Source organism: Vigna angularis, chromosome 10 (genome assembly GCF_016808095.1).
Source record: "Vigna angularis cultivar LongXiaoDou No.4 chromosome 10, ASM1680809v1, whole genome shotgun sequence".
Taxonomy (NCBI): domain Eukaryota; kingdom Viridiplantae; phylum Streptophyta; class Magnoliopsida; order Fabales; family Fabaceae; genus Vigna; species Vigna angularis.
Genome location: NC_068979.1, coordinates 6,875,836 through 6,890,719, shown reverse-complemented (window position 1 = coordinate 6,890,719; position 14,884 = coordinate 6,875,836).

Sequence of the window (14,884 nt, the reverse complement as noted above, 5' to 3'; positions counted from 1 at the left end):
ATATATATATATATATATATATATATATATATATATATATATATATATATATATATATATATATCGTTTCTCAATTGTAAACTAGATTACCCTTGCATTTTCTGTGGTCTGTCTTTGTTTGTGGTTTCTATATTGCGATATCACCTTAATGGTGTGAGCTTAGGGATACAATCTTTCAGTTGACTCAGTGGGAGGTTGGAAGTGAAACTTGCAATATAGATTATACTTTTATTCTTCAGGTGAAAGATTTTATTCTTCCCAAAAATTTCTAGTTCTGTTATATCATCACTAATGTAAAGGTCATTTTAGTAGTTTTATATTTGGAATGTTACATATAACATTTTTTATAAAATCACAATTACGAATTATAACCACTTTTAATTATTACTTTTAGTTAAAGTCATTGCTAATGAAGCGCGTAAGTATGACAATTAGGGTTTTATCAAGTTACATTAAAAACCAATGAATAACAAAGATACTGTAATTGTTGGTCTGTTTATATATACGATAAAAAAATGTGAGCATTGTGTGTGTGGATATAGATTTCCTATCTTTAATAATACAAAAAACTATTCGAAAAAATCCATATTCTGTAACTGACTTGTCATTTTCAGCTTGATATTCCACAAAACTGACGTCACCCATTTTTAATGCAATCACTAATTTTATTCCTGCCGCAAATATTAAAATTGGGAATATCTTTTAACTCATCATAAGGTTGGTTCTTAAAAGCTAGTGACATCTTTTTTAAACTTAAAATTTAATATCAGATTCTGAAAATCAGATATATTATTCATATTAGTTATTTAAATAGACTGATTTTTCTAAAACAATTAATTTTGTCTGTTAATATCGGGTCAGATGTGCCTCTCCCCAGTCTCTTTCACTGTACACAAATATAAAATTGAAATGAAATTGAAATTAATATTTATTGTTCACATTGATCTTTGAGTTTTTTACTTTTATTTTTCCGTCATCTTATCCGTGTCTTTTTCTTTTTCAACTTTTCTTTCTTTTTTTCTTTTTTTCTTCTTTTCTAACGTCTCCTTTTCTTCTTCTATCTTCTTTATTTCTTTTTTCTTCTTTAAATTTAAGTAAATCACATCTGTTATATCAACTAGTTTGAGACTCTATTTTAAGACCAATGCGTACATACGGATCGTCATTTTTTATTTTTATTTTTAAATTTTTATTAAGAAAATTAATATACCTATTATTATATTTAAATAAATAATTTATTAATACAATTATGTTTAAATGTTATAATTATAGATATAATACTTAAATGAAGAGTTTAGTAATATAAAAAATTAATATTAAAATATTTAGTTATAATTAGATTTGTAAATAATAAAATCTATAATAATAATAATAATTGAATTAGTGCATAGTAAAAAATTATATAATTATCTTTTGTAATGTTGAAATAAATAGTTAAATAAGATGGATATTTGTTCTAATTATTAATTATATGTTTTCAAAGTTTAGTACTTACTATGTATTGAATATAATATTTGGTATAAAAGTTATATTGAAGAACCTATTATATTTTCTTGACATTTTGGATTTTTGTAACACATAAAGTTTGTGATAAGTAAATAAAATGAAAGTTGAGTTAAATGAATTTTTTTTTTCGTTTTTAGCACATAAAACTGAAAGAAATAATTAAAGAAACTGAAGTGACGATAATTATACACAGGAAATGAAGATGAACTAATAAGAAAAAAGATACTAAGTTTCTCTAAAATAAATTGTTGTGACTTTTTGGTTTGGATGCATGTGATTTGGAACAGTAACAACTACTGAAGAAAAACTACAGACTACAAACTACAAAGTTCATGAATGAATCGTGTTTAATAATTTCTAAGTAACAACTACTCCATTTCCAAACATTGTTATCAAAGTAATTCCATGTATTGATACAGTATAGTTGGTTTGTCGTAAAAATAGAGAGATATAGACAAACCAACTATTGAAAGACAGTATCTTTACAGAAAAAAAATCCCTTTAGCATATGCAGTAATCATGCACAGTTGAATAAGATTTAAAAAGTATGATTGGCAGTACAAATCCGTAAATAAACATAGTCCAAATATACATGGAAGAAAGACACAATTGGCTGGCTAATCACGCAAACAGAAAGTATATGTTCCATTGATGCAGCAAGGTGATCAATCAAATCACCAAAAAGAGGATCTTAAGCAGGAAGATATACACGATATAGCAAGTTGAAAGAAATTAATCTAATTAATCGAATTATGAAGTGAAATCTTATTGGAACAAAAAGATTCTTTACAAACCAGCTACCATAAATTTCACAAAATTCCGGTCCCAATTCATGCCTGGGCAGTAAAGTCTGCAATCTATTTCGTAGGTTGCACCACTCTAACATGAAATGGTTCAGAATCACCTGTTGATCAATGGTTTCAACCACTTTTTATGAGGCACATGACAGTACATACGGTTGTTAATTAGGATTTTAATTATAGGTAAGGATAAATTGAACTGTAAGTAAAGATTTTAATCACTTCTAGAATCAATGAGCTTAGGGCATTTAAAATATAAAATATAAAATACATTAGGATCTTTATAAGTATTAAAGAAATCTAGAGACTCTATTTTAGAAAACTTTTTTCGTTATTCCATTATAAAAAAAATTACATAGTTAACTAATAATTTTTTTTAAGATTTTGTAGACTTAGAAATTCAAAAATTATTCTTGACATTCCTATATTTAAATTATAGTAAGATATATATATAAATTTTGTTATAAATGTGAGATTGAGATTATTTAAAAATTCCTATAGGAAGTTAATTAAGAGAAAAATATACAGTTTTGCATCTTATAACACAAGCCAAATCAAACTTACCTGATTAGCATCAAGGTAATTATCCTGTATAGAAGCTTTACCATCTATATTGCAAATTTCAAACCTTATGATTTTGTACTTTGACCCAACTTTGGTTTCTACAAATCGTAATCTCATTGATTAGTAAGAAAGTTAACTAATGTTTTTCTCTTCTCGTTTATTCTTTTCTATATTTTGTAAGCGTGATTTATTGTTTATGTTTGTGGAGAAATCTCTATGGAAAACTAGTTATTATGCTAATCTAGACTCTAAAAATTGTGAACATTTTTTGATTTGTACTTCGTTCATCGTTATTAAATTTGAGTGTATTTTTTTTCTTTTGAAATAAATATGGGTATTTGTTATGAGTTAAATATGTTTTTAATTTTTTAAATTTTGATGTGAAATTGAAATTCTTCTATGTTTAAAATTTTGATACAATTTAGTGTCTAAACTTTAAAAATAAATAAATATATTTTTTCTAACTCAATTGCATTAAATTTTTCTACGTGTTAAATGTCATTTTATTTTAGTGTTTGAACTATTTTTTCTAACTCAAATATTAATCAGAAACACCCTTTAACATAAAAGATATTAAGATTGTTAGGTTAAAAGAAATATATTAATTTATTTTAAAATTTAAAATAAAGATGTATCAAAATTTGAAATATGAACCAATTCTAATTTTGTATTTTGGAACTACAAATATTTATTCTATCTTTATTATAATTTAGGCCTAGGTAAGCTACAAAATCAAATTAGGTGATAGAATATTTGGTAACTTTATTTTACTATTACTTTTGGATTAAAACAAATGATATTTCAATTAAGTTTGGTTTGATATTACAATTTAATTTTTTTAATTACACTTATTGTTTTTCAAAATCCAGATTCAAAACAAAAGTTATGGTGGTAATATAGATTGTATATGTTTATGATCTTGTGAATCGATAATTTTTATTATCTTTCATGCATTTTTACATTTCAATTTATTTTATTAAACCTCCTAAATTATATCTAGCACTCCAAGAAATTTGTGTACTTCAAATGGACCTAAGTGTAAACTTATATAGCAAAATATAAGGAAAATATAGTTGTTATGACATTAACTCGTTACCCCACATAACTAAATTTTATTAATTGTTTTATTTCAAACTTAAAAGCTCATATACCAGGAAACGAAAATTTGTTTGGAATCGGAAATATGGACATTATCACTTGGCTCATTGTTATAATCTCGGGTATAAACTAATTATCAATATGTGGTTTGCCAATGCATGGACTATTAACTAATACACAATAAAAAGTAATTAAATAACAATCAAATTAAAAATAATTAGTTATTATATTGATTAAATTAAATATCACTCTATAAACTAAAAATTAGTATCTAAAAATAATCTTTATTATTAATAAAAATTATAATTAATTTATGAATTAAAATTTAAATTAATTTATAATTTTAGTTATTACAGCTTTCGCTTTCGAAATTTTAACAACTTATAATTATTGATTTTAAATTAGTTTTTATATTTAAATTAAAAACTAATTTATATTTAATAATAATAATTAAATAAAATTTGGGTAATTATTATTAAAGATCAATTTAGATTTTAACTTACAAATCAAATATATTTTTTTCTAATCAATAATAAAGACTATTTTAAATATTAATGATTTTTATTATTTATCAATTTTCTTATATATGCCTTAGTGTGAGTGACAAAATGAAGGAATATCTTGGTTAAAGGCTTGAGTTATTAGGTGGTGACCCATGAATAACTTTATGTTTATCTAAAGCTGTTGACGAGTGTGACCTTGATGACATTTCTCATATTCCACTTGTCCTTTGTCCTAGTTCGTATTGGGGTTCCTATGGGGGAAAAGTTGTACTTCATGTTCGCTTCTTTTTGAAAATCCTACAGCCTTAACGAATAAACCCTCCACCACCGTTCTTCCTGCTTATGTGGAGCTAGCTTCACCATTTCTTTACCTTGTCAACACCCCCTCCTACTAAAACCACCATCATTTTCCTATCAGTACGATGAAATTCAATGATTTCAATTCTCTAGAAATCTGCCTTAAAATAGCTATTGCTTTTAAGTACTAAACCTCAACTTCTTATCTTCAGATTCATGGAAAGAATGGCAAAGAAAAACGACAATAGGTGACACAAAATCTGTAAGGGTAAAGGCACAATGAGATCCTCAAAGAACATGTCTGACGCATTGAACATGGTCAAGTATCAGATCCCTCTTAAACAAACAGTATCGTTGACACCTCAGGCATTGGTAATAATGAATATATCTGATATGATACACCACCTTTTTCCTGTTACATGAGCCAACAGAAGGGCAGATATTCCTAAATTCCATTTTGTACAAATACGTAATCCATTAAATCTACAAGTGACCAAGAAAAGTGACAATAATATGTTTCTTTTTTGAAAATGACTACACATTTGTGTGTTGGCTCTTTATAGGCCATACTGTGCATTTTGCGCATCAAACTTCTACTCATCCATAATGCAAAATTCTATATATCCCAGCACCCCTTTCGACTTAATATTCCTATAACCAACCAACTCTTCAAAATATTGGAAACAACGCTATTTGTTCCTCCTTTGCTAATCCAAATGGGCATTATGTAGAAGCGTAAAATTAAAAGTGTAAATATAAGGAAAAATAACACCGGAAATTTTAACGTGGAAAATCCTCTCAGAAAAAATAACGGGACCTACTCCATAAAATTATCTCCACTATGAAAGTAGGATTACAGTGTTTCTCTCACTCTCTGAGGATCTCTCAATAAATCTCACTCTCTCGGATGGTATACAAAAAAACTCTTTTGCACACTCACAGTTTCTACTACACAGTGTCTTTCACTTCTCGGTGATGTTTCTCTCTTCACGGTAGTACCCGTGGCTTTCTCTCTTTCTCCTCTTGAATTCTTTCTTCACCGTTTGATTCTTGGTGAGTTATATTTTGCTGCATATTTTGCATTCATTTTATAATGAATGAAGGAAGAAAGGACAAGAAACATGGTTGGTGCATTGGAGCAATTTATGGAGCTTTAGTAAAGGTGGAAGACATTCTTCCTCAATATATGGTATATGAAAACATTGACCCTTCTTTTCAGCATGTGAATGGGTCCCATTTTTGTTTTTATCCAATAAAACTCCCCCATAAAACTCAAAATGAGTATTCCATCCTTCATTCCATCATTGCATCCTATCTTTAGTTGGAAGGTACCACGACACCAGCACCTTGACAACAATCTTCAACCTTCTTGGTTGGTATTGACTTAGTCATCATGTCAGACCAATTTAAGTCTATATGGATTTTCTCTATCTTCAATTTCTTCTCATCCAACGCTTCTTGTATCCAATGATATCAGACGTCGATATGCTTCAAGCGGGAATGGAACATGGGGTTCTTGGTTAGATGAATGGTACTTTGATTATCACAATTCACCACATAATCATCTTGATCATGTCCTAATTCACTTAGGAAATTCTTCATCCATAGCATCTCTTTAGAGTCTTCAGTCACCGCTACATACTCTGCTTCAGCAGTAGACAATGTCACACATTTTTGTAGCTTTGACTGCCAAGAAATAGCTCCCCCTACAAAAGTAATCAGATAACCTGATGTTGACTTCCTTGAATCGACATCTCCAGCCATGTCTGAGTCTGAATATCCGATTAGCTTTAGATCTCTATTGCCAAAACACAAGCTTCTTTTGACAGATCCTCTTAGATACCTTAGTATCCACTTAACAGCTTCCCAATGCTCCTTTGTTGGATTTGACAGGAATCTGCTCACAACTCCTACAGCATAGCCAATATCTGACCTTGTACAAACCATTGCATATATAAGGCTACCCACGGCAGAAGAGTAGGGTACCTTGTTCATTTCTACCTTTTCTTCTTCATTCTTTGGACATTGCAACTTGCTGAGTTTGAAATGTCCAGCAATTGGAACAAGAGCAGATTTGGCATTGTGCATGTTGAACCTTTTGAGAATCTTTTCAATGTAATCTTCTTGAGATACCCATAGCATTCTTCTAGAACGATCTCTAGAGATTTTCATTCCAAGTATCTTCTTCGCTGCACCCAGGTCTTTCATGGCAAAAGACTTACTCAATGCCTTCTTGAGAGCAGCTATTTTAATTTTGTCCTTCCCTACAATCAACATATCATCAACATACAAGAGAAGTATGATGGACTCACCATTTTCATAATGCTTCACAAACACGCAATGGTTTGCGGAGGTCTTCTTGAAATTATGTTGGAACATGAAGGAATCAAATTTCTTGTACCATTGTCTTGGAGCTTGCTTCAGACCATAGAGACTTTTCTTCAGACGACACACAAAGTGTTCTTTGCCTGGTTCTTCAAAACCCTCTAGTTGCTTCATGTAAATTTCTTCCTCTAGGTCTCCATGTAAGAATGTTGTTTTGACCTCCAATTGTTCAATCTCCAGCTCTAGTGTTGCTGCCAGACCGAGAATCGCTCTAATGGATGTCATCTTCACTTCTAGTGAGAATATTTCATCAAAGTCTATTCCTTTCTTTTGGTTGCATCCCTTCACGACAATTCGTGCTTTGTACCTTGGGCTTGGGTTGTTCTCTTCATTCTTGAGCTTGAACACCCATTTGTTCTACAATGCTCTTCTTTCTTTTGGTAATTCTACAAAATCATAAGTATGATTTTCCTTTAAGGATTTCATCTCTTCTTCCTTTGAGGTTCACCTTCATTAGTAAAATTAACATATTCATCTGAAAAATACCTTCTTGACGGTTGCTTCTGCCTTGTTGATCGCCTCAATTGGGTTTGTTGCAGAGCATTCTCAATTGCTTGATCTTCTACCGTCAGATTAGGTTGATCTGCTTCTTCAGCCATCTCATCAAGTTGTAACTCCTGATTTGTCTCAACTTGACGGTCTCTCCTTTGCATATCTTTCCTTGTATGACATACAAAGAGCCTTCCTTTTTGTCACAAGCAACAATCATGCTTCCTCGGCTAAGTTTCCATTTTCCATCTCCAAACTGGTTGTTCATTCCAGCATCATCTAGCTTACCGACTGAGATAAGGTTTAGTCGCATTTCTGGCACATGTCTTACCTCCTTCAGCACAAGTTTGTTTCCATTTTATGTCGTCAAAGTCACTTCTCCTATGCCTACAATTTTGCTTGTGACATGATTACCCATCTTCACTATTCCAAAGTCTCCTTTTTGATAGGATGAGAAGAATCCCTCATGAGGAGTAACATGGAAAGATGCTCCGGTATCTATTATCCAAGTGCAATCATCAAAAGCAATATTTAGATAGTTTACCTCAGTGATAAGGAACACATTCTCATCATTTGATACCATCGCTGTTGTGGTCTTTTCTTCCAACTTCTTTTTGGGATCTATCACATCAGGGTGTATAGTTCCATTCTTCTGATCTCTTTTCAGGAATCTACATTCTTGCTTCTTGTGCTCATCTTTTCCACAATAAAAGCATGTCAAACCTTTAGAACGAGACTTGAATCTTCCTTGTGACTTTTCACGTTTTCCTTTGCTTTTTTGTTCACTCCTTCCTCTATTCTCAACAACGTTGGCTTCTGAGTGACTACTCATTCCTCTTTCTTTCCTTCTGGACTCTTCATTCAGCAAACTGTCTGTAATGTTATCCAGCCTGAGCTTTCCATCTAGTGTTGATTTACTCAGAGTGACCACCAATGTGTCCTAACTCTCCGGTAGAGAACTAAGGAGTAGAAGAGCTTGTAACTCGTCATCTATCTTCATATCTGCCTTCATTATTTGGTTCACAATACCTTTGAAGGTGTTGAGATGCTCAATCATATTCTGGTCGTCAGAATACTCCAACTTTACGAGTTGCCTGACAAGGTGAGCTTTATTTCTCGGAGTCTTCTTTTGAATCATAGATTCAAGCTTTGTCCATAACTCATACGCATCGGTATAAGTCGATACATGCTCAAACAAGCTTTTGTCGATGTATTTCCGAATCATAGCCATTGTTTTACGACTCAGAATCTCCCAATCTTTTTCGGTCTTCCCTTATGGAATTTTCGGATTTGTGATCGGCTCATACAAATCCTTGCAGTATAGATGATCTTCCATCATCGGCTTCCAGTAGGAGTAATTATCCGCAGTTAGCTTGAACATGTCTCCTTCCATCTTGAGTTTCACAAGATTCTGACTTTTTCAAACTGGTGGCTCTAATACCACTGTTGGGAAACAACGATATTTGTTCCCTCCTCTGCTAACCCAAAATGGGCACTATGTGGAAGCGTAAAAATAAAAGTGTAAATGTAGGGAAAAATAACACCGAAAATTTTAACGTGGAAAATCCTCTCGGAAAAAACCATGGGACCTAGTCCATAAAATTATCTCCACTATGAAAGTAGGATTACAGTGTTTCTCTCACTCTCTGAGGATCTCTCAATAAATCTCACCCTCTCGGATGGTATACAAAAAAACTCTCTTTTGCACACTCACAGTTTCTACTACACAGTGTCTTTCACCTCTCGGTGATGTTTCTCTCTTCATGGTAGTACCCGTGGCTTTCTCTCTTTCTCCTCTTGAATTCTTTCTTCACCGTTTGATTCTTGGTGAGTTATATTTTGCTGCATATTTTGCATTCATTTTATAATGAATGAAGGAAAAAAGGACAAGAAACATGGTTGGTGTATTGGAACAATTAATGGAGCTTTAGTGAAGGTGAAAGACATTCTTTTTCAATATATGATATATGAAAACATTGACTCTTCTTTTCAGCACGTGATAGGTCCCATTTTTGTTTTTATACAACACAAAAATCTAATCATTGTTGGATCGTGAATACTATTTCAAGGTTGAACCATTAAGTGTACAAGCAATAGAAAACTTCCTTTTATTGGGAAAAAGCTCTCTAGCTTGTTAACGGCATCATTGGTCTAATAAATAGTATATATATAGGAGACTTATATATATATTATCATCATAATCATATGGTCTAGTATCGATATTTGAGGCATGAGACTGTATCTATATATTCTTCAGTATAGATGGAAATAAAGGCTTACGTAGCACGAAAACCTTTTGCATAGATTATTTATGCGCATTAACCAAATGGTGCAGAGTATTAAACGGTTGCCTTACTCCAGTTATTCCTGATTCTGACTAAGCGTGCGACAAAACCATATGGCGCATCTGAAACCAAAGACAAAAATAATCTCTTCTAGTTTTAGGGCATTTGAAGGAAACGAATGATAAATTAAGAGCATCGTATACATAACTAAACTAACAAAAACGGTGCAACGGAAAAGATATGAATATCATTGATAAAAATAGTAATCAGAATAGAAAATAACATTGATAATATTAATAAAGATTATTGGAAAATTGATAGACATAACGGTTAATTATTTGATATTTGATAAAAGTATCAAATATCATTGTTTTCATCAGTCATAGCTCAAGCTTCGTTTTGATCCACATATGCATGTGTGTACACAAATACAGCATTCTAGTTCGTTCTCATTTGAAATTTGTTTCATGATACATTAACTTTTCGGGGGATTGTTTGAATCGAAAGGCAAAGATTCTCGAACATAGATCACACACCCATATCTAATGTCTCGGTATGAAAAGGACTGCACTTCCACAACCAAACAATATCATTGGTGCATTACGAATGAGTCTATCACTAAACTTTTAGGCATCCAGTTTATGGTATTTCTTTATGTTACGTGCTATAACTGTTACAATATATTCATAGTATCATCTTTATACTCTTCATATTGAGGGTATCAAAACCACAATTATTAATTAGGAAATAAAAATTATTTAAAGTATTATTCTCTCTAAAATCTAGGATAAAGTTTATTTTGATTCTAAAAAAATATATACAACTTGATTTTAAACTTTTTGTTCTTCGACTCTCTAAAAGTAAAATAGGTGGGTAACATTAAAAAAATATTGTATAAAAAGACTCTGGTCATAATTTATAATACATGGGCATTTAGAAAAAGTATGCATGCTTTCTATAAACATGGTTATCGAACTTTGTTCCACAAAATTTTCTATAGGAAAAATGTTGATCACCTTACAAAACAGAAAACTGAGTAATTAGATAATTAAAAATTTCTGAGTCTTTGTCCCTTTCTAAGCCCAGGAGACAATTGAATATGACCTTTTCTATAGACAAGAAATGAAGCTTTCCCTATTACTTTATCATAATAGTCTTAATTCTTTCATTTTATAACCATGTTTATGGATCTTCTAATAATTGATACTAAGTATTATAATACTTTCTAATTATTAAACAATTAACTATAGTAGTTTTTTTATATAACTAACATTAATTTTTTTTCCAACATTTTACTCTCATCCATGTCAAACCAACTTAACGTGGAAATTTTAACGAAAGCATATCATACGTGAATCAGAATACGATGATTAAGTTTTAAGATAAACATTTTTTTTCACGTATCACGATGCATAATTCATTAATATTTACAATGGCTCCCATATTACATGGATTCAAATGGTTCATATTAACCTAATATAACGAACTTGAGTACAAAGTCACTAAAAAAATGGAAAAGTCTTAAATGATCCTAAAATACCATAGTTAGTAATCTTTTATTGGATTATTCTCGATATAACATTATTAACTTTATGTATACTTTATTCCAAAATGTTTTGCTTTCACTTTCACATCTACTATTTATCAAAAAGATACTTATTTGTTTTTCAACAAGTAAAACCCTAAAGATCTAACCACTAGCTACATTATTTAGCATTCCGATGCTATGGCGCGTAAAAGCAGCGTGTATGGTGAATAAAAAGTACCATAAACATTAAAATATCAAAATAATTGAGTTTTAAAAACCAATTAAGGTTAAAACATCTGTTAACGAAATATATATTCAACTATTAAATGGAAATTTAAAATTGCGTGCAGGGACATAATAATGAACAAAAATATATTTTAACACGTAAAAATAAGTAAAGAATCAAAATATTAAATGATGAATGTAAAAAAAAATATTTTCTTTTTATAACTATTATTTTACCTTTATAACGTGTGTGAAATATAAATGAATATAAATGTGTGTGATTTTATTATTATTATTTTAATAATAATGAAAGAGAATCTTTGCTTAAAATTATAAGTGAAAGAGGGTTGTTAATTGGAATTTATTCCCCTCTTTCTTCCACTTGTTGCCGTGATTTGCTATCTTTTGGGTCCAAAGAGAATGGTCACAATATCTTTTGTCCTTTGGAGAAGATATGTTCGAGCAACATCCATGTATTTATAAAGACCGATCTTGGTTATCTCTTTTCCATACCATCCCTTGACTTAGAATAGAACCATCCTTTTCTCTTCATTTTTGTACTTGACAGCCTATAATAACATATTGTTCTAGCTTCTTCGACATAATTACTTCTAAGTTAACCTTTAGATGGCATCATCTTGGACTCCAAGGCAAAACAAACTATTTGAAGAAGCTCTTGCTATATACGATAGGGACACTCCTGACAAGTGGCAGAATGTGGCAAGAGTAGTTGGAAAATCTGTTGAAGAAGTTAAAAACCACTTTGAGATCCTCAAAGAAGATGTCAACCGCATTGAACGTGGACAAGTTCCATTACCTAATTACAGAGGTACGATGATTATTTTGACGTATTTTTAAGTCTTAATTTTCGATTAACAAAGAAGTATATGTTTTAGTATTTTTGTGATTGAGGTTTATAACGTCACAAAATTTTTAAAAATATCATTGAATTGTTATATGTTTTAATTTGTTCAAAATCCTGGGAGTTAAAATATCAAATCTGTACTATTGTATCATATATCTTACCATCACAAAATATAGTATGTTGGTTTATAAGAACGTTGCAACAATTCCTTATTTATTACCGATGCAAAGAATTATATTTTTTTCTTAAAATTGATACTAGTGATTCCGATGAACATATGGTTTTCAAATATAGTGTAATTTATGAATAAATGATGTGTAATGCCTTTTCAGAATAAAGTATATTTCGTAATTCTGTTTTAATTATATTCTTATAATTCAAATATTATTACTTGAGTTCTTTTTTCTTTTTATCGAATGATTGCAGTTATATACCTAAACTTGTATTTTTAGTATGATCGGTTTTGAGAACTTAATATCCTTTCTTTAAATGTTTGGATCATTTATAAGTTTATTTAAAGACAATATAGACTTGTTGGAATATTTTGTTTTGGCCGGTTATTTTATGACAGATTTATAAATTAAAATATAGTTATTGAAAATTGTTTCCATCTTTCAATTCATCTTTTTTATTCAATTTTTTTATTTTATTATTAAAATTAAATTTAAGTTGTATATTAAATGGTTAAATCGTATGTTGCTCATGACATGTAAAAAAAATTTTGAAATAAAAAATAAGTGAAAACTTATTTCTTAGTTTACATTTTTATTTTATTGACATTTTATAAATACTTTGGAGATATTATAAAGTTAAGTAGAATATTCTGCATAAGACTTTATGTAAATAGGTTTATGTGCAATTTGCTTTGGAGGGGGAAAATTATGTATGATTAAAGAGATATGAGAATTTGTATAGTTAGAACACTCAATATATCTGTTTGTAGTCCAATATTTTGTTCGGCAAATAATTTTTATTTTTTATTCATTGTTTGCCTATATTAAGAACTCCTTTGATATTAGAAGTTGCAAACTCGTGCTGCGACCCTATTTTAATATTTTTGTTTTCATGCATGGCAGGTTCTCAATGATCGAGAGAAACCAGAATGAATAGATTAGCAAACTCAATATTGTGGTGTGTTCCTTATAAGAAATGTATAAGCAGCAACAGCAAGTCCTAAAGGACCTTGCTTTCTATGTAAAATATAAGTTATTTTCTAGGTTGTGTTGAAGAATAAGTATTCTCAAATAAGGAGTTTGCACTGTAAATTATGTTTCACTCTTTCTCGTTTTTTAAGATACTTACACATTAAATAGAAATTATTTTAGAATAAGTATAAACAATTAAATTTATAACCATATAAATGCAATTTAAAGTGTTAGATTATTAATGTAAATTTGAAAATTTAAACATATTCATATTTTAAAGTAATATTTTTAAATACAGAAATATTTTTTGAAATGATTAATTTAATATCAAAAGAATAAACATCAATTGTGTGTGATAAAACATGTTTTTTTATCAATATATAATGTTTATTTTGTATATTAAATTATCTTCTCTTGTTGATCATCTATTAAATTATATATTTTTTTCTTTTTGGAATGATTATCTTAATAGTGTAAGTAAACGAAAATACAAATATGAATACACCTCTTATTATTGAAAAATTAGTTATTTAAACGTTTAATTGATTTTATATTATAGTTTTGTATTATAATAATATAGAAACCTAAAAATATAGATTATATTATTATGGTCTTATTTATAATATTGTACTAATATACCATAAATAATGAATCATATATATCTTTTAAATATTCATAATAAAATATTTTATTTTAATAATATTATACTATTAAAATGGGAAGTAACACTTTGTTTTAATAAAATATTATTTTATATAGTTTTAATCTTTAAATTGTGAAATTTTTATATATTGAGAAAAAATGTTATCAAAAGAAGAATAAAAGAAATTATTTAATTTGAAATTTGTTTTTGACAAGTTTACCGATTAAAAATTAATATATATTCACCATAAAAGTTTATTGTACCGTTTAACAAGTCCTTTATAAACTGCATAACTGTTGAAATCATTTTAATAATCATTTATGTTTTCATAATTCCTTTTTATAATCCACCACATACATACATGTAGTCTTATATACAATTATACAAAAAAGGATAAATTTTAGTGTATATAATTTTTCTATCTATTTTATTTGTATATTTTCTTTATTATTTGTTATCTTATCCATATAACTATGTTTTCAAACTATTATAGATTCTGAACACGAGTCCTATTATTTAAATTTTATTAATTATTTTATTTATAAAAATAC